Consider the following 20,604-nt stretch of genomic DNA (forward strand, 5'->3'; position numbering starts at 1 on the left):
ACCCTTCTTTTCCCTATTCCCTTAGTAAGTTTCTACGGTCAAGTTCTTTCTTCTTTGCCAGTTTAGTATTAGTGTAAGCACCTCTAATCATAGGGTGGGGTGATGTCTCTAGCTTCACTTCAGCTCTCCCTTCTGACCTGAAATCCCAAACCAAAAGCTTCCCACCTCCTGCAAGGACTCGCCCCACTGCCTCTGCACTCCCAGTGTGCTGGTTCCTTCCTACCCAGGGCTGAGTCTCTGCAGCACAGTTGGGCTTGGGATTCCTAATCAGCGGAGGTTCCCTCAGTCTTCTGGGTCTCAGACTCCCAACTCCAGAGGTGAAAGTTTCTATGGTTCCTGCAGAGAGTCCAGTCAAACCCAGCTCATCCCAGGAGTCCCAACTTGGTGTTTCTGTGGAGTTAGTCTGAGGGTGTTTATACTTCCTAAAGGTTAATATCTGGCCTGGGGTTTTTCTTCAGTCTTCTTGGGTTGTAACAGGAGAACCCCTGTTTTGGCCCATGTCTTCTTGATTTTTTATCAATCTATGTTCACTTTGAGGGGCAAATTTGTTCTGTTTGGAGGGGAAATCTGGAGGGTTTGAAATTTACTGACCTACTCTGCCATTTCCCCAGGATCCTCAAGGAGTTCCTTTTAACCATGAGATGGTTTTTCTGTGCTCCACGTGGATCTGCAAGTCTGTCTGTGTCTGATTATAGCTCTTGATGTAGACAATGCTGCCAAATATTGTTTCATTGTTATGATGCTGATGGGAAAATGTTAAATCTTTCAGAAGTGGGCTGCTATATCTGGTTGGGTGTTTGGGGTGTCAAGGAGAATGAGCATCTCTGGTGGGAGGGCTTGCTGAAATCAAATAGGGCAAACAGGGTTAAGTGACTTGCTCAGGATTACACAGCTAGTTAGTGTCTAGGGCTGGATTTGAATTCAGGAAGATGACTCTTTCTGACTCCAGGCCCAGCACTGTATAGTTCCTAGAGGTTTGCCTAGGGCACAGAGATAGCTCATAAATATGCATCTTTTTACTTTTAAGCAGTTCTGGAATGCTTGCCCTGTCTGTTATATGAGTCTAGACAGCTTGTCTGAGATCTTTATTTATTTTGGGTCCACAGGAGGTTTGCCTACTGGCCTAGAAACCCCAGGCAATCATTCCTAAATGCCTAATCCCTTTTTGGGAGTTCCTCACCTCTTTGAGGGATTTTCTAATTATATCTTTGTTAAATTAAATTGCTTGTCCTAGTGAGAGGTGGATTAGAAAACTCCATTTGTATTACATCTGCAATGAATTAATTGAGAGAAAATTTGGGAACCTTGTGAATTAGGGACCCAGAGACCTTGGTCTTTTAGGGAAATGTCTTTAATACAGAGAATCTGGAAAAATATTGATGTGTCCTATTGTAGAAAGAGACACTTGGAAATTTTGTCCTTTTGCACTGAGGGAACAATGAATGAATTTCATGCTAAATAGTTTGGTTTCTCAGCTAAAGGGAGAGGGAATAACTTCTAATTGATTGCAAGTCCCTAATTCTTATGGAATGGCCCCATGTGCTCTGGGAGATTTTGAGAAACTAGATTTTTCTTCTGACATAGGAAACTTGATTTTCTTTTCCTTTTAAAGTTAGTTAATTAAACCCAGTCTTTGTGTGTAGGTCTAAAATAGAGAGGCTATTTAATAGAAAAAGAGGAGGGTATCGTACTCTTAGCCTCTATGTCATAGCACTTGGTATGACCTTCCACGAAAGAGGAGAAGAATGAAAACTCCAATTCCCCTGGATCTGGAAGACTAGTGTTGTTTTGAAAGCACCAAACCAAATTAGTTTGATTTCTTACTTCAAGATGTAGAAATTGCTAGTAGTCAACCTAATCCCTATGGGAAGAGCTTGGTGTGCTCTGGAGACTCTTAAAGGGACCACACTTTCCCTCTGAGAAGGGAAGTTTGATTTTCTTTCTCTTGTTTTTGAGCTGGGAAAGGCATTTTTGCAAACAAGTAGGTGTTAAAAGATTAGAACTTTATAAAATAATATTTGTTGAATTGCATCACCATGGTAAATATCAAATTTTGAATTATGTCACAGACTTTTCTTCAAACCCTTTAATAAATACAGGGCATTCAAGAAAAGATCATGCACAATTTCCTAAAGTTATTAAAGAACTCTTAGGAATTTAGGACTATGGACTCTACTAGACACACTCCAGTAGATTTGCTGAGAAAAGCAAATATCAAAACTAGGAAAGAGTGTAAAGGTAAGGTTGATTATATCAATTAAGTCATTCTACTCTACTTAAAATAAATGATTAAATGCTGTACCTTGACTAGGGAAGAACATGTCTCAATCAATCAATCAAATGAGAATTTGGACTAAGTTCAAAAGTCCCTGATCAATCAGAGTGAAATTGTGTAGGAAAAAAATATTTGGATTGGCTGAGAAAGTTTGCTAATATGTGATAGGGACTGGATAAAACCAGGGGGCTGGTTTTGAACCTGAAAGACTGAAGTAAGCAGAAAAAGGAATCTAGGCTAAACTTAAAAGGAATCAATGGGGGAAAGATAGGAAGAGCAGTCACACAAAGACAATCTTATATGTATGTATGAACAAAGCTGTAAATATAGGTACCTATGCTTACACAGTGCAAGCAAATATTATGCATGAGTTTGTTCCCTTTATTTAATCAAACAATAAGCATTTTTAGATCCCTATTATGTGCCAGGCCTTAAGGATACAAAAACTAAGATGATACTTTTCCTTTCTCAAGTACATACATATACATACAACACACACACACACCACAGAATAAAGAGAATTTATACAAATAAAAGGCAGAGTGTACTTAGGGAGGGAGGATGGACATTGTCAGCTGAGGAGGCTCAAGAAAGTCTTGTATTAAGCTTCATTTGTAAATCTGGTTGGATTGCAGGGTATGGAAAAGGGAGTTAATAGAAGATAGAAAATTGCATGTGAAGGACTTGAAAAAGTGAATAGAGGAGCTGATATTTTACCCATGGAACAATAAAGAGTCAAGCAGAATTTATTTATTTTTTTCTTTTTATTTGAAAATATATAAATGGAAAATTTTCGACATTCATCCTTACAAAAACTTGTGTTTTAATTTTTTTCTCCCTTCCTCCCAACCTCTCCCTTAGATGGCAAGTGATCCACAATATATGTTAAACATGTACAATTCTTCTATATGAATTTCCACAAATATCATGCTACACAAGAAAAATCAGCTCAAAAAGGGAAAAAATGAGAAAGAAAGCAAAATGCAAGCAAATAATAAAAAGAGTGAAAATATCAAGTGGAATTTATTAAGAAAGAGTGTGATATGGTCAGAAATATGCTCAAGGAAAATTCTTTTGGCAGCTATGTCTCCACAGATGGACTAGAACAGGGAGATTTGCGCCAGGAAGTCTGGGAGGCCTGGGAGACCAATTAAGGTTCAGTCCCCTTAGAGTCTCAAGGCCTGAAAGAAATTAGATTCAAACCCAAAGAATAAGGCTGAGGTATAAAAATAAATGTTTATTTATTTAAGGAATAAAAGTCTAAAATATTTTCCTCCTTCAGAATTGATATCTGTTACACAAGATACATCACTGTTGGGATAAATAAATCAAATGTTAAATAAATGATTGGAGAGGGAAGGAATGGAAGATGGATAATACAAAATAGTAGATAAATTGAGAATCAACCAAAAGTATTTACTTCAATTTTACTCAACAAACATTTATAAAAACTTCTATGATATACAAAGCATGTGTTAGGTTACGAGGGAAATAAATAATATAGATCATTTTTGTTGAGCTTATTGACTGTTGAGACATAAAGATGGACAAACATAATACTCAATTATACATAACAACATCCCTAAAATAGAAGTGGTTTTGGTGTAGTGGCAAGGGAGTTAAAGGATTTAGGCTTGAATTAACATTCCACTTCTGGGACCTTAGTCAAGTCAATGAAAATGTCTGACCTCTATTTCTTCATCTGAAAAAAATGAAGTAGTGGGCTAGCTAACCATTAAAATTCCTCCCAGTATTACCTCCCATGATTCTAAGTCCTGTTATAATGACTCACGTGTTATCTAAATGATTCTAGTTTCTTTAAGGCTATGCCATCAGCACATTGCAGACTGGCAAGTCCTGTCATACATTAAAGACTTCAATATGGTTCTATTGATCAACTGGTCTGATGTCCAAGGATCAGCCTAAAGACACTCAAGATGCCCATTACCAGAGAGTTGAACACCAAGTAATAAAATTTTTGTTCACATAAACTTATTAAAATTCTGCTAATGCTTAGAGAGGATGCAATGGGGATCAGTAGAAGGTATACCTCAAGGCCCAGAGATCAAAAATAAAGGATTGAACTGAATTGAGGTCAGCTAGTTCAATTTAGACAGGAATTATTTCTACAATATCTGTGACAAATGATTATCCAACCTCTATTACTTTCTGTGACACCCCATTTTGTTTTGGGACACCTTTAATTAGTTGTTTATTCTTTTTGGCTTAAATCTGCCTCTCTATAACTCTACTCATTGCTCTTTATTCTGCCTTTCAGAGAAAATCAGAACAAATATAATCTCTCTCTTCTTCATTATGGGCTTTTAAATATTTTAAGATTATGCTGATACACCCAGAAATCTTTTCTTCTTTAAGATAAACATTCCCAGTTCCTTCAAGTATATGACACTGTGTGGAGTACCCCATTCAGGATAAGTAGTGCACTGTCTAGAGCCCTGGATCTGGACTCAAGAAGAACCAAATTCAAATCCAGCCTGACTGTGTAACCCAATATAAATCACTTAATTTCTGTTTTCCTCAATCTCCTTATCTGTAAAATGGAGCTAATAATCACATTCACCTTCCAGGATTGTTGTGAGGATCATGTGAAATAATATCTGTAAAGGACTTTGCAGTCTTAAAGTGTTATATAAATGCTAGCTATCATCATAATTATCCTTTGGTTACACTCCAGTTTTTCAGTGCTCCTTCTAAAATGTAATGGCTACAACTAGACAATTCTCCAGTTGTTGGCTCACTAGAGACCCTCCTAAATATCATTAGATTTCCTTTCAAAATGTCAGTGTCCATGGCAGGACAGACTTCTATTAAAATAGTGTAATATATTTAAAGTATTTAATATTAAGGGTATGTGATGACTCCACAGAGAGTTCCCAGAACCTTTCTGCCTTAGGGTGCATCTAAAGAATGTCAAGGAATAATGGATCAGAAGTCTCAGGATAAGAGAAAAAACCCAAGAATGTTGGAAAATCATACTGTCATACCATTACTACTATCCTAATTATTTTGTTGATCTGTTTCTCTCATCTTCCAGGAAGCATTAGGAACACTTATTATACTAGTCTTCTGGAAAAGATGGAGAGACATTAGCTAGAAAATCGTATGAAGAGATATATTTAGATTTGTTTGAGTGGCCAGAACCAAAGGGTAATTTCAGTTTTGAAAGAGGTCACTAATAGAAAATAACAAGGATCTATGCTTGACTCTATGCTGCTTAATAATTGTAACAATGACTTAGAAAGAGACACAAATAAACCACTTATCACATTTGTATAAGAAACAAAGCTAGGAGGGATCTACACATTGGGTTATGAAATTAGGATACAGAAATATATTGAAAAGATAGAAAATTGGGCCAAATAGATTAAGAGAAGAGGAAATGTAATAGGGATAAAATATAAATTCTAACACCTGGACACAAAAAGTCCATTTCAAAAGTGCAACATAAGGAACAGCATGGTTGAACATGAGTCAGTTTTATAATACAGTAGCCAAAAAAGCTAATTTGATCTTGGATTGCATTAAGAAAGCATAACTTCCAAGAATAAGATGACATTCTTGTTATGTTTAACCTTGGTCTACTTACATCTGAAATATTGTGTTCAGTTATGGGTACCCCATTTTAGAAAGGATATCAATAAGTAGTAGAATGTCCAGAGAAGTGTAACAAGGAAAGTCAAAAACTTCCAGTTTACATTATGAAAGAATTGGTAGAAGGAAGAGGGGATGAGAAGACTTCGAGTGGGAGGGGAGCATTAGTTTTTTCCAGTAATTAAAAGGCTATCTCATAAAAATGTTGGTCAAAGGATATGAATAGCCAATTTTCAGGTGAAGAAATTAAAGCCATTTTGTCATATGAAAAAAATGCTCTAAATCACTATTGATTAGAGAAATGCAAATTAAGACAACTCTAAGGTTTAACTACACACTTCTCAGATTGACTAAGAAGATAGGAAAAGATAAAGATAAATGTTGGAGGGAACTGGGAAAACTGGGACATTAATATATCATTGGTGGAGTTGTGAACTGGAGAGTAATTTGGAACCATGACCAAAGAGCTATCAAACTGTGCATACTCTTTGATCCAGCAGTGTCTCCGCCGAGTCTATATCCCAAAGAAATTATAGAAAAGGGCAAAGAACCCACATGTGCAAAAATAATTGTAGCAGTCTACACCCAGAGAAAGAACTCTGGGTGATGACTAAAAACCATTACATTGAATCCCCAATCCCTATATTTATGGCCACCTGCATTTTTGATTTCCTTCACAAGCTAATTGTACAATATTTCAGAGTCTGATTCTTTTTGTACAGCAAAATAACGGTTTGGTCATGTATACTTATTGTGTATCTAATTCATATTTTAATATATTTAACATCTACTGGTCATCCTGCCATCTGGGGGAGGGGGTGGGAGGGTAAGAGGTGAAAAATTGGAACAAGAGGTTTGGAATTGTTAATGCTGTAAAGTTACCCATGCATATAACCTGTAAATAAAAGGCTATTAAATAAAAAAAAAATAATTGTAGCAGCCTTTTTGTGATGGCAAGGAGCTGGAAACTGAGTGGATGCCCATCAGTTGGGAAATGGCTGAATAAGTTATGGTATATGAATTAACAGAATATTATTGTTCTATAAGAAATGATAAGCAAGATGATTTCAGAGAGGCCTGGAGAGACTTGCAGGAACTGATGCTAAGTGAAGTGAGTAGAACCAAGAGAATATAGTACACAGCAACAACAAGGCTGTGTGATGATCAACTGTGATGGACTTGGCCCTTTTCAACAATGAAGTGATTCAGGCCAATTCCAATAGGCTTGTGATGGAAAAAGTCATCTGCACCCAGAGAGAGGACTATGAGAACTGCATGTGGATCACAACATAGCATTTTCACCTTTTTTATTGTTTGCTTGATTGCTTTTTCTTTCTCATTTTTTTAACCTGATTTTTCTTATGCAGCATGATAAATGTAGAAATATGTTTAGAAGAATTGCACATGTTTAACCTATGTTAAATTACTTACTATCTAGGGGAGAGGGAGTAGGGGGAACAGAGGGAGAAAAAATTGGAACACACGGTTTTAGAAGGATGAATGTTGAAAACTATCTTTGTATGTATTTTAATTTTCAAAAGATAGGCATTGATAATTTTCAACATTGACGCTTGCAAAATCTTGTGTTTCAAATCCCCTTCTCCCCACTCCTTCTCCTAGATAGCAAGTAATACAATATATATTAAATATAGTAAAATATATTAAGTCCAATATATGCATACATATTTATACAATCATCTTGCTGCACAAGAAAAATCAGATCAAAAAGGAAAAAATGAGAAAGAAAATAAAATGCAAGCAAACAACAACAAAAAGAATGAGAATGCTATGTTGTGATCCACACTTAGTTCCCATAGTCCTCTCTCTGGGGGTAGATGGCTCTTTTCATCACAATGTCATTGGAACTGGTATGAATTGTCTCATTGTTGAGAAAAGCCACATCCATCAGAATTGATCATCTTATAATCTTGTTGTAACAGTGTACAATGATCTTCTGGTTCTGCTCATTTCACTTAGTATCAGTTTATGTAAATCTCTCCAGACCTCTCTAAAATCATACTGCTGATAGTTTCTTATAGAACAATAATATTCCATAACATTCATATAGTATAACTTCTTCAGCCATTCTCCAACTGATGGGCAGCCACTCAGTTACTTCTTTGTATGTATTTTGAAACTAAAAAGCTATCAATATTAAATTTTTTTAAAAGGCTATCATATGGAAGCATAATGGAATTTGCTCTGTTTGATCCCAGAGGACAGAACTAAGAACAATTGTTGCAAAGTGGGAAATTTATACTTAATATAAGGGAAAAGTTCATAATAACGTCAGCTATCTAAAAGTGGAAATAACGTGTCTTAAGAGATAGTGGATTTTCTCTCATTAGAAATTCCAAACAATGGCTGGGTGACATTTTTCAATCATCATCTAGCATTTATATAATACCTACTGTGTGCCAGGCACTGTGCTAAGCACTTTACAAATATCTCATATGTCAGGTACATTTTAGTAGGAATTCTTTTTTTTTTTTAGGTATGAGTTGGGGTAGATAGCTACTGAGGTCCACTCCAGTTCTGAAAAGCTGTAATTCTATAATCTATTATTGGGCATGTATACTCATAGAAGTGTTTTTTTTTTTTTTTTTAAGCTTAGCAGAACTTGTCAGAACTTGTGTTTGGTTCCCATAACTTTTGAGAACCCAGGGTTATGGACCATGAAGAGGTATTTTGTAGAACATAGTGGAATGAAACCAATAGCATAACTGAGTCTAAAGAGGCCAGTGAGAGATGAAATGAGAGGTTGAGGAAATAAAGGTTTGACACTGAGCAAGTAGCTGGTTTTGAACTAGCTAAGGAAAGTTCTAATGCATTTCACTACCCATTCTACAGGTTCGTACAAGTTTTAAAGGCTGGAAATGCATGCTTCATCTCTCTCTTTCCAGCTCCTCCTGAATTCCACTCAGTAATTGCTGTCACCCTCATTAAGCTTCTAGAAGTAATACTTAAATCATTTACTTGATACTACTTTGAGTGATAATCAAATCACTTATCTTGATCCTACTTGTCTTCTAATACTACTGAAACATTTCTCATAAACCTTCACTGGATATAGACCTTGTGAGGGAAGTATGGGTAGAGCCAAGACAATTTTACATGTTTAGCAACTTAAAATCTCTTGTTTGATGTGGTATGTCAGGACTTCCTGCTTTCTTGAAAGGGCCTATATTCTTCCTCTATTTTGGGAAGAGTGTATTTCTCTTGGAGAGATCCCACCCCCCTTTTTTATTTTTATGTTCAGGGAAGCAGGGAACTAGAAACATGACAGCAACCATAATGCAAGATAGAGGCCAGTAATACAAAATTATTTCATACTAGCTTTTTTCAGTTAGTACCTGGCTATTGTGATTTTAAGGTTCTACACATATTGGACACTAGAGGGCAGAGCTGGGCAGTGAGGCATAATCAATTACAGGTCTCTGAACAATTGATTTTGCAAATTCAGAGCAATCTGGCTAAAGCTGTTGTCGACACAGGTAAGGAGTGGTCAAAAGACTGATCAATATAATAAAATATATTATGCTACATATATTATATTATAGAATATTATATAAAATAAAATATAATAAAAAGGGACATTTGTAAACTCCCTGTTATATGTAGAAACTGTGCCGGACATCTATATATTGGGAAAGACAGATAAATCAAACATAGGCACTGCCCTCAACCTTCTAAATCTTAAGAAAAAAATTATTTACAATCCTAATACATACACTAGGGGCTCTAACACAAAACATAAGAAACAAGAAGTCTGAACAAAGTGCTATTTGAGATCCCACTAGGATGTAAATTCTTTGATGGCAAGGACTGTTTTTGTCTTTATTTGTATGCCTGAAGTTTAGCATAGTGTGTGGCACATTCCCTGACTGATTGATCCGGGGAAGGAAAACATTCTTCTGTAGAACAGAACTCCTCCAGGTCCAGAGACAGAAGCTGCCTTGTACTATGCACTAGGGATCATTTCTGCTTCAATTGCTGGATTTATAAAAGTAGTTGAATTAAATGGAGCTGAAAGCAAAAGCACTTCTTTGGAGAAATGTAAGGGAACCAGAATCAGGAAGGATATTGGACTGAACCAGCTTTTATTGGCTAGTGAAAGAGCTAAGTTGGTAGCAAGAGTCAGTAAACTGAGGAAAGAAATACAGTGAGGCTAGGAGACATAATATAGTTTCAATCTGCCATGTTTGATTTGGATCCCTGATCCTGATCACAGGTGAAGATGTGAGATTTGAACAATGATTCATGCTATTCTAGAGTCCAAATATAGTACACATAAAATTGGAGAGCAAATGAAGATGAGATTGTGTTCCATATCTAGTATATTACTATTTTTCCTCAATTTTACTATATGAACTGAGAAGAATGTATGAAAAAAGAAGGGAGACAGTCAAGAGTATCAAATGCAGAGATCATGAAGAAAGAAGCATGAGAAAAGATGAATAATCTAGTCACTAAAAGATCACTGGTGACTTTGCAGCGTTAATAGAATGCTGGTGTCAGAAGTTAGACTGAAGAAAATTGAGTAGTAAATGAATGAAGGAATGGTGAGGATATCGAAGTAGTGAATAGAAACTATTATTTCATTCAGTTATTATTCAACAGATTTTTAAGTACCTATTTGACACAAAGCATTGTGGTAGATATCAGACAGAATCCATATAGTACTTTTCTTCTTGGTAATTGATGAACTAGTGGGACAAAATAGGAATACAGATAAATACAATGCAAAATGCTACATCACAGATTCATTGGAAGGGTCTAGAACAAAGAACAATGTGAGGGACAGGTTTCTGGAAAGATGAAAGAAGTCACAAGACAATCTATCTGCTCAAAATTCCCTTCAAAAATAATAAAACATGGAAGAAAGCAAAGCTACCAAAAAGCATCTTCCACTTTTTTTTTTTTTTTACAAACTCGAAGAAATTATCACATAAAATTCTGACTTTGAAATACTTAAATGGACCTGAAATCTCACCATTTTGGAGTTTCTTCCAATAATGCAGATCACAGGCCATCCATACTTGCCCATCTCATGGAATTCTTATTCATGTCCTACCAAAAGATGACCACTGAGACATCCTCCCCCCAAACTCTCAGAAGCCATCTTCCTTGCAGTGAAACATTGTGGCTGTCCACCTGCCATTCTTGCCCCTTGCCATGTGAATAGTTCATCATTTTTTCCTAGTATACAATGTCTTAATGTCATCCTTCATTTCTTTTTTTTTTAATTCCTTGTTAATTATATGTCACAGTCTGCCTATACTTACAATGCACCTTTTCACTGTCTCCTATGTGTTGTTCATTTGTAGTTCTTTGGGAAGTGATGGTGTTCTATGTATTACTGATATGTGGCAACACAAGTGAAATGTCAATATTGAAAAGATAGGCTTTTGGGAAAGTTATGACTGGTAAAAGATCTTCACAATTTCATAAAAGCAATCCAGCACACTTTTCTCTTTCTGTTCAAATCTGGATCCAGTTCTTTGTTAACTATACTATATATTTAAAATATATACACACTCATATATACATACATACTGTTGGGTATACATCTACATTTATGTTGAAGTGTGGGAAATCGAGATTTTTTTTATCCATTTAGGCTTTCCTGTATGGATGAACAGATCAAACTCCTTTGAGAGATTATAGATCTTTTCCAGGAGGCTTTTCAGTGTTTAGGGGGTTGATACAATCAGCACAATGTTATATAAAAACAGGAACATCTATACAGCTTTACCATGTAGGGAACTTCAATCTGGGATCTAAATTGCTTCTCCATCATAATGGCGAATACTTTTGGTGAGCATATATTTCTTTGTTTTAGTCTTTATCTAATGTTTACCATCAGAGAATTCACTGATCAATGTTATTTCTGGTGTTATATGATCCTAGGAATCTTGACTGAGCTGGAGGTATGGTTGGCAATTATAATATTGTAAAAGGACCCATAAGATGGTACCTTGTTTTCCCAAATAAGATTCTTTATCATAATCAACAAACAATAAACACAATGGAATGTGTTATTATTTTATCTTTTAGTAAACTATGAAAAGATAAAGGAGTGGCTTATTGCTGAATGTTGCTTTAGAAAACGTTTGTTCCTAACTCAAGAATGTCTTTGATTTATGTAGAGATAACTTTTAAGAAGATATTCAGTAGATGGGACAATAGTCATGAAAAATTGATGTCTACTGATATTTTCTTGGTCACCTTTCTTAGTCACATAAATATTTTAATATTAATAAGACCTGAAACTTCTAGTTTTGTTATTTTCTCTTCTTTCAGTTGCCTTGTTTATTTGTCATCAAATACCCTTTCAATTCTATTGCCTCCAGCACAGATTATTTCTACATACACAAAAAAAAATTATGGACAAAAGGAGCTGATACAAAAGTCAGAAAAATTTATACTTAAACATCATTAATAGTAGTACCAGAAATCAAGCTAGAATTGTTTAAAAATACTACAAAATAGATAATGAGACAATATAGGAATTAAAGGAAGAAATTAATCAGAAAAAAATAATATAAAAAAACAAGGAAATGAGTGAGACTAAAAATTTTCAGTGCAAGAGACAATGAATCTCAACAGTTTGGAAATATTTTTCAAAAACAAACAAAACAATTGGTAAAAGAAAAGACAATTATTTTGCTAATAGAATGGTGACAGAAGAGGAAGCAGAAATATGTCTTTCTCAAATTTTTCAAGAGGACTTCGAACCTTATTTGTCCCCATCATTCTGTAATTTATATTATCATTATTGGCTTATATGTTGTAATTTGGAGTAGAATATAAATTCCCAAAGGGGGTGGACTATGCCAGTTTTTGTCCTTGAAATCTACGACGATTTTAGAGTAAGGATTGTAGGAAGGAGGAAGAGCTGGTCAGAAAATTTCAAGGGCTCCAGATTTCTCCAACAAACAAAATTTCACCTCAGGGTGAACATAAATTGATGAAAAACAAATAAAATTTGGGTGAAAACAACGGTCCTTGTAGGATTTTGGGAGGACAGGACAGAGGACTGTGATATATAAACTCCTCCAGGCTGGCTCTAAAGACAGAACTGAACCATAGAAATTTTCACCTCCTAGACAGTGGTCTGAGTCCTGGAAGATTGAGGAAATCTTTAATGATAAGGAACACTAGACCTATCTGTGCTGCTAAGATGCAGCCCTGAGTGAGAAGGAATCAAGACACTCTTAATGAGTGCAGAAGCAGTGGGGTAGGAACACTGCTAGTTTAGGGTTCCATGTCAGAAGGAAGAGAACAGGCACTATCTTTCTCACTCCAGGACTAGAGGTGATTATACTATTAACTTCTTATTTTTTAAAAAAATGAGGCGTACTAGGAGAAAGATATTATAGAAAATTACTATGGAAAAGGGAAGATTAGATTTCATCTTCAGAGAAGGATTCTTAAGTAAAAAAAAGAAAAAGCTTCCCCTCCCCCAAAGAGTAATGTTAAATGACTACCTGCCCCAAAAGAATTTCTAGAAGAACTCAAAAAAGAGTTTAAAAATCAAATGAGAGAGACTGAAGAAAGACCAAAAAAAATCCAAGAAAAACAAGATTATGCCACAAACCTCGTGCCTATATTCACTGAGGTTTGCAAATTCTTTTGCCTGCCATGGACCAAGGGGATCCCATTGCTATTAGGGGATCTCTTTCTCTCTATTCTCGAACCTTATCATTTGCACCTCATCATTATATTCAAAAGTGATAGATTTGAGGTATAGAGCAGTGACACAAATTTAATAATTATTGAGCTTCCTGAAAACTATGAAGAAGGAAGTAACTTTACAACATATCAAAGAGTTTTCTAGAAATAATGAAATGGGAGACAGATTGCAGGATTGTAGTGATGAGGCTAATGATAGTGAAGAGATGTGAAAATTGGGGTGGGGAATCCCCTCTGTTTGGCACAAGTCCAATGCAAAAGAATTAGCAAACCTGAAAACTGTGTGGCAAGAAAAGGGAATTTTCTTGTTCACTGAGAATCCAGCCTATTAGGAAGAAAGATTTCTTAGTGGCAAAAGGTCCTGTCAGGGAGATAACAAATGTTAACACTGAGAAGAGAATATCTTCACAGTGGTCAAAACTCCTGACAGGCAGCCTTGCCAAGAAGAGAGCTTCCTTGGCGAGCATAATCCTGTTTAGGACTTCTGCAAAAATTCAGAGTTCAGAGTTGTCTTTTATTAGCAGTCTGAAGCACAGGCTTCAATCAATGCCCCAGGGCCTAGATTTCCAGTTGAAAAAAGATTACTTATCTTGGAGTTTCTAGCCACTCAATAGAACTCTTAGGCTGAGATCTCCAACTGAATGAGATCACTTAACTTGGGGAGGAGGGAGTTGTCTGGGAAAGGTATGCTTTTCCCAGAGGAAAGCTTGAGACCCCGAGTCACCCTTCGTTTACAGATTAAAGGGGGTAGAGTTTCAGGGTTCACTCCTGTCAGTAGCATATATTGGCAGAATATATAAACATATTTTATATCCATATATGTATGTTTGTTCTATTTATATAGGCATACTCTATAGACCAAATAGTATATTTGCAAAATATATACACTCAATGAGGGTGAAATCTGAATTTAATTCATCCAGATACTTCACTGTCAAGTTCCAACATTAAGATGACAAGGCAATGATTTTATAAGCAGTTAAGAATAATGAAATAACCTCAAAACTCTTTATTTGAATTATGAATGATTTTGAAAAGAGGGGGAAAAAGGAAACAGAAACTATTATATAATATTCTGGAAATTTACTTCCAGTAAAAAATAAATATTACTCTTAAAAGTAAAATAGTCAGTAGCCCTCTTTGTAGCGGCCAGAAACTGGAAACTGAGTGGATGCCTCTCAATTGGAGAATGGCTGAATAAATTGTAGTATATGAATGTTATGGAATATTATTGTTCTGCAAGAAATGACCAGCAGGATGATTTCAGAAAGGCCTGGAGAGACTTAGATGAACTGATGCTGAGTGAAATGAGCAGGACCAGGAGATCATTATATACTTCAACAACAATACTATATGATAATCAATTTTGATGGATATGGCCCTCTTCAACAATGAGATGAAACAAATCAGCGCCAATAGAATAGTAATGAATTGAACCAGCTACACCCAGTGAAAGAACTCAGGAAAATGAGTGGGAACCACTACATAGAATTCCCAATCCTTCTATTTTTGTCTGCCTGCATTTATGATTTCCTTCACAGGCTAATTGTACACTATTTCAAAGTCTGATTCTTCTTGTGTAGCAAAATAACTGTTAGGACATGTATACATATATTGTATTTTAATATATACTTTAACATATTTAACATGTGTTGGTCTACCTGCCATCTGGGGAAGGAGGTTGAGGGGAAAGAAGGGAAAAGTTGGAACAGAAGGTTTTGCAAGGGTCAATGCTGAAAAATTATCCATGCATATATCTTGTAAATAAAAAACTATAATAAAAAAAGTAAAACTAGTCATTCCAAAATCCATATAAATTTGAAAAACAAAAAAGCCAATGCTAAACAACTTTAATAAGCAAAATTAACAGAAGAAGCTTCTATATAGACATGGGCAATTAACTTTAATACTTTGATAAATAGATAATTTATAACTGATAAACTGTTACTCTCTCAATGCAATCACCAAAAGGAAAAGTATTGTTTTGGTTAAGTATTGAATAAGATAAACCTAATGAGGATAAAATAGAGAGGACTAATTTTCTTTATATATCGTAAGTTTAAAAAAAGAGAGGTTTGGGTTTTTTTGTTTGTTTGTTTTTTAAAACAAAATAATGACTGCAGAGGATTTGGAGTTGGGGCAATGCCAAATATAAGTTCCTATCTGAAACAGGAAGTTGAGTGGAGTAGGTGAACTTTAGAAAAATCTAAGACTAATAGTATATAATATGGGGATTTAATTTAATGTCCTTGATGTGTGTTTTCAATAAGCATGAGCAAATCTTAGAAAAGATTGGAGAAATGGCAAATTGTATTTTTTTCTGACTAAATAATTTGACCAAAAATGGTAAAGAATAAGTTTACTTTTTATAGCATTAATTTAAAATGCAAATGGATTGAATTTACCTATTAAAAAGGATGACTGAATAGCTTTAAAAAATAATCTAATCCTGTGCCGCATACAGAGAACACACAAAATGCATAAAAGACATGGATTTAAGATTATAGGGTGAGGTAAAATTTACCACGTTTTTGTTAACTGTAGAGAATATAAAGTTATAGCAATGATATTAGAACAAGACAAATTCAAATCAGAAGATGTAAAGGGCTGAAACTCTGAATAGGTAAACTGGAATCAGACAACCGAGCACTTAAGGCTAATTACCCATTGGACAATGCTCTATTAGCATATGCTTGGAAAATAGCCCTTCTCACTATTCTGTGCTGGCTTGATCTTTTGGTGTATACAGAGAAGTGTAGGTGGGATTGGGGGGTGGAGTAAACAAGCCAGAGTCACTTTGCAGGAGGACAAGGAGGAGAGAGGAGGTGGGTGGCAAGCCTCGTGGAGTTTCGTCCAACTCCTTTACTTTTCTCCCTAAAGACCAAGGACTTTTGCCGATTCTGACTCTGGCTGATCTTGAGATCAACAGGGAGCTAACTTGGACTTCACAAGAGGGTATTAAAAGAGATTTTAAAATGCAAAATCTTATAAGCTCCAAAGAGAGACTGTGACATTTTTCAATTTTTAAATTTCCAACACTTAGCCCATGCCTTTTTTCATATTCTGAATTCTTATGTAATGGTAGTGGTTGCCCTTCATTCTCAAAGAGGACCAAAATGACCTCATTTTGTTAAGAGTTAAGAGTGTGTTCAACTGTGGCTGATCAGACCACTCAATACAAGTTGGTATGTTCTGCCACAGGTTGAGCACCAATAGTCCATTTGAACATTTGGAGTGTATTCTCTTAACTTTGCCTATCTCAAGTTTCTTCTGAGCTACTTTAATTCTGTTTTGTTCATAGAGCATAGCACTGCTCTAATGAGGGCATATCATGCTGAGCAGTTCTATGCCAGAGTGCCCATTTGTCATAAATCAATTCTAAAGTTCTGAAGAAAGACCTTGAGAGTATCCTTGTATTGCTTTTTCTGATCACTTTGTGAGCACTTGCCCTGTGTGAATTCTCCATAAAATAATCTTTCTGGCAAGCATACATTTGGCATTCAAACAATGTGCTGAGTCCAATGGAACTGTGCTCTTTGCAATAGAATTTTAGGGCTTGGCAGTTTAGTTCAAGAAAGGACCTCAGCATCTGGTATCTTATCTTGCCAGATGATACTCAAAATCTTCCCAAGACAATTCCAATGAAAATGATTCAGTTTCCTGGCAGAGACTTAATAAATGACTGTTGACTAATGATTGACATATTGTAGCATTTTAATAAAATTAATAAAGGTTTATTGCATTGAAGTGAACCCAGAAAATTCAAGGTAATTTTGACAATGAAGAATAAAAAATATCAACTATGTATGCACCTAAAGATTCAGCAACTAAATTTATAAAGGAAAATTTAACTGAGTTGTAAAAATATTAGAAGGAAAATAAATAATGGTGGAAGATTTCAACATTTCACTAAAGAAATGTGCTATATTCAAATGACTGTTTTTCATTTACTAGAGAATTGCCTTCTAATATTGCAGAATACTCTTGCATGCCTGTTTATCCAGTGCAACTCTGGTTCATGTTCTTCAGAGAGTGACCCAATATGACATAATAATGAAAACTGATATATTTGAAAAAAATTACAAAGAAAGAAATTAATCAAATGAACTGTTGAAGAAGTTATATTTATTTGATAGATATAGGAAGAAAACTGGGAAAAAGTAAGTTATATACTTAAGAATATATGTGGAAAATTTGAAAAAAATTGATCTTTTTCTGATATTTAAAGAGGTTTTAGATAAATTGAGAGAGGCAAATATTTGAAAACCATTTGTAAGTCATGATAAAATCATAATAGTCTTCTAGAAAAATACGATCAAAAGAAGTGAATTTAGACATAATTGAAAATTATTACTTAAATAACATTTAAAATAAACAACAATAAATTATAGAAACAATAACAAAGTATTTTGAAGACAATAGTAATAAAAAATAATAGAATTTATGGTAATAATTCAGATACAGATTTATTCCTCAAAGTGTTTATGCTTACATTAATAACAAAGAAAAAGAGAAATGAATGAATTATTGGCAAGTAAATGAGAAAATAAACCAATTAATATATAAAAGGTGGCATAAGGAAATTATTGAAAAAGAAGATATAAAAATAACAATTGAATAAGTAAAATAAGGAACTCTTTTTGAAAGATCAATACAACTGAAAAGGTATTAAAATTTTAAATAAAAAAGTAGAAGTGAAGATCAAATCGCCAAAATCAGTAATGAGATACAAGAGATCATAATAAATAAAGCATCACAGATTTTGAGAGCTGGAAGGAATCTCAGTGGTTATCTGAACCAACCATACAAGAAAGTTATCCTCACTCTCACAAGAAGAAATAAAGAAAACTATCAGAGAAAAAAGGGATTAATATAAAATAAAGAAAACTATTAAAAACTGTTATATACAGCTATATGCTAATACTGTTATATATACATATATACAAATAAAGCCAAGAATACAAAAAAATTGATGAACGTTTCCCCAAATATAAAATTTTAAAATTGATAAAGCAGGAAATATTCAACTTAAGCTAGTTTACAAATAAAATTAAAATAACCCATTAATCAGTTGGTACATAAAAGGGTCATCTGGACAAGATGGATCCACAACTGAATTCAACAAAATATTTAAAGAACAAGTCATTCATATTGCTAAGGTTTGACCCACACCTGTCATTTTACAGATAAGAAAGGTGGACTTAGAAAGCCATACTAACTTGCCCATGGTTAAGTGTCAGGTTGGGATTTAGGTCCTGAACTCTGGATTTCAAAGGCAGTACTTGTTTCTCCTACACCATACCATGCAGCCTTTGCAGCAGCCTTCAGTCATGTAGCTGAATGTACAATAAATCCAAAGACCTTCATCAATTATGTCAAAAGCAGGATCAGAAATCAGGTCTTTCTGACTTCAAGTTCCACCCTGTGCCTGTCCATCACACTGCTTCCAAAAAAAAAAAAAAAATCCAAAATCCAAAATGATGTGTGAATGAAAAAGACAAAGAGAAGGCAGTTAAACTCATTAAATATGATGGTCAATGCTAGTTCCAAAGACAACTGATGAAACATTTTCCTTTTATAGTAGTGAGATAAAGAAGGCTTTGGAGGACAAATATTGCATACATATGGACTCTTATATGGGTTGGTGAGGATGGCTTAACTGTTTTTTGTTGTCACAAAGGAGGATGAAGACATAGCTTGTCTCAAGATAACTAATATAAAATATGAAATCCATTTCTGTAAACTGTTTTCAAAGAGAGAAATAGATAATTCTATCTAATCCTTTTCTATAAGGCAAATAGGTTTTTAATATACAAACTTCATAGCAGAAAGGTAAAAAATACTATTGTATTCTTAAGTCAGTAAGACATGAAGCAATATGAAAAAAAATGGCTGTGGAGTCAAAGAACCTGAGTCAAATGGTATCCTTGATATTGGCTACTCATATCCCCTTATGTGGGTGAATCACTATTCTAAATTGTTTTTTTTCTTCCGCGCCCACAGGATCTTCTGTAAGTAAAATAAAAAGATGGCCTCTCAGAATTCTTCCACTTCTAAATCTATGACTTTTTGAATAGCAGTGCTAATATTTCAAATTAAAATACCAGCAAATGGAATGTAGTAATATATTTTTGAAATTTAGTTGGAATGCAAAGATGATCCAGTATTAGGAAAACATATCCATATCAAAATCATATGATTATGTCAATAGGTGAAGAATAGTCCTTTGATAAACTAGTATAATTGTTTATGTTTTTTTAAATCACATAGCAAAACACTGAAAAAAGAGACATGGTAGTTTTCTTAAACATAACATATATGTAACATATATTTGACTTAAAAGATAACATTTCTTACACGATTTAAAAAAACCCAAACAAACCAGAAGTTGGAGAAGTTACTTAATCTCTGCTTCAGTTTCCTCAATTGTAAAATGGGGATTAAAAACAACATCTTACCTTTTGGGTAGGGAGGCTATTTGGCTACTCAGTGATATCTTTCTAGGTATTTCCCAGAAATAAGCCTGGATTTGGTCATTAGCTTTGCTGGTTGACAAACTCCATTTTATCTAATTATTCAGTAGTGATCAGCTTTGGGCAAATGGTTCATGCTAATCAAATTCACTAGAGACTGATTTATAAACCAGAATGCCAAATTGTTAATTTACAAATGGGAAAAACACCTGGCATGAGAACTAACATTGGTTGACTGCATAGGGCCTTATCTCCTGGTATGAAAGTCATCTCAAGAGACCAATTTATTAATTTACAGTGGGAAATAAACCTGGCATAAGAACTGGTGTTGGCTATTTGTGAAGGGCACACCCTATTGATGACTTAAGTCCACTCAGGAGACCAAATTAAAAAATCAGATTGTTTGACAAGCATTGTTTTTCAGTCATATCCAATTCTGTGTGATCCCATTTAGGGCTTTCTTGGTAAGAATATTGGAGTGATTTGCCATTTTCTTCCCCAGTTCAAGAGAAAACTGAGGCAAACAGAATTAAGTGACATGCCCAGGGT

This window comes from Sarcophilus harrisii, chromosome 6 (assembly GCF_902635505.1).
Source record: "Sarcophilus harrisii chromosome 6, mSarHar1.11, whole genome shotgun sequence".
Classification (NCBI taxonomy): domain Eukaryota; kingdom Metazoa; phylum Chordata; class Mammalia; order Dasyuromorphia; family Dasyuridae; genus Sarcophilus; species Sarcophilus harrisii.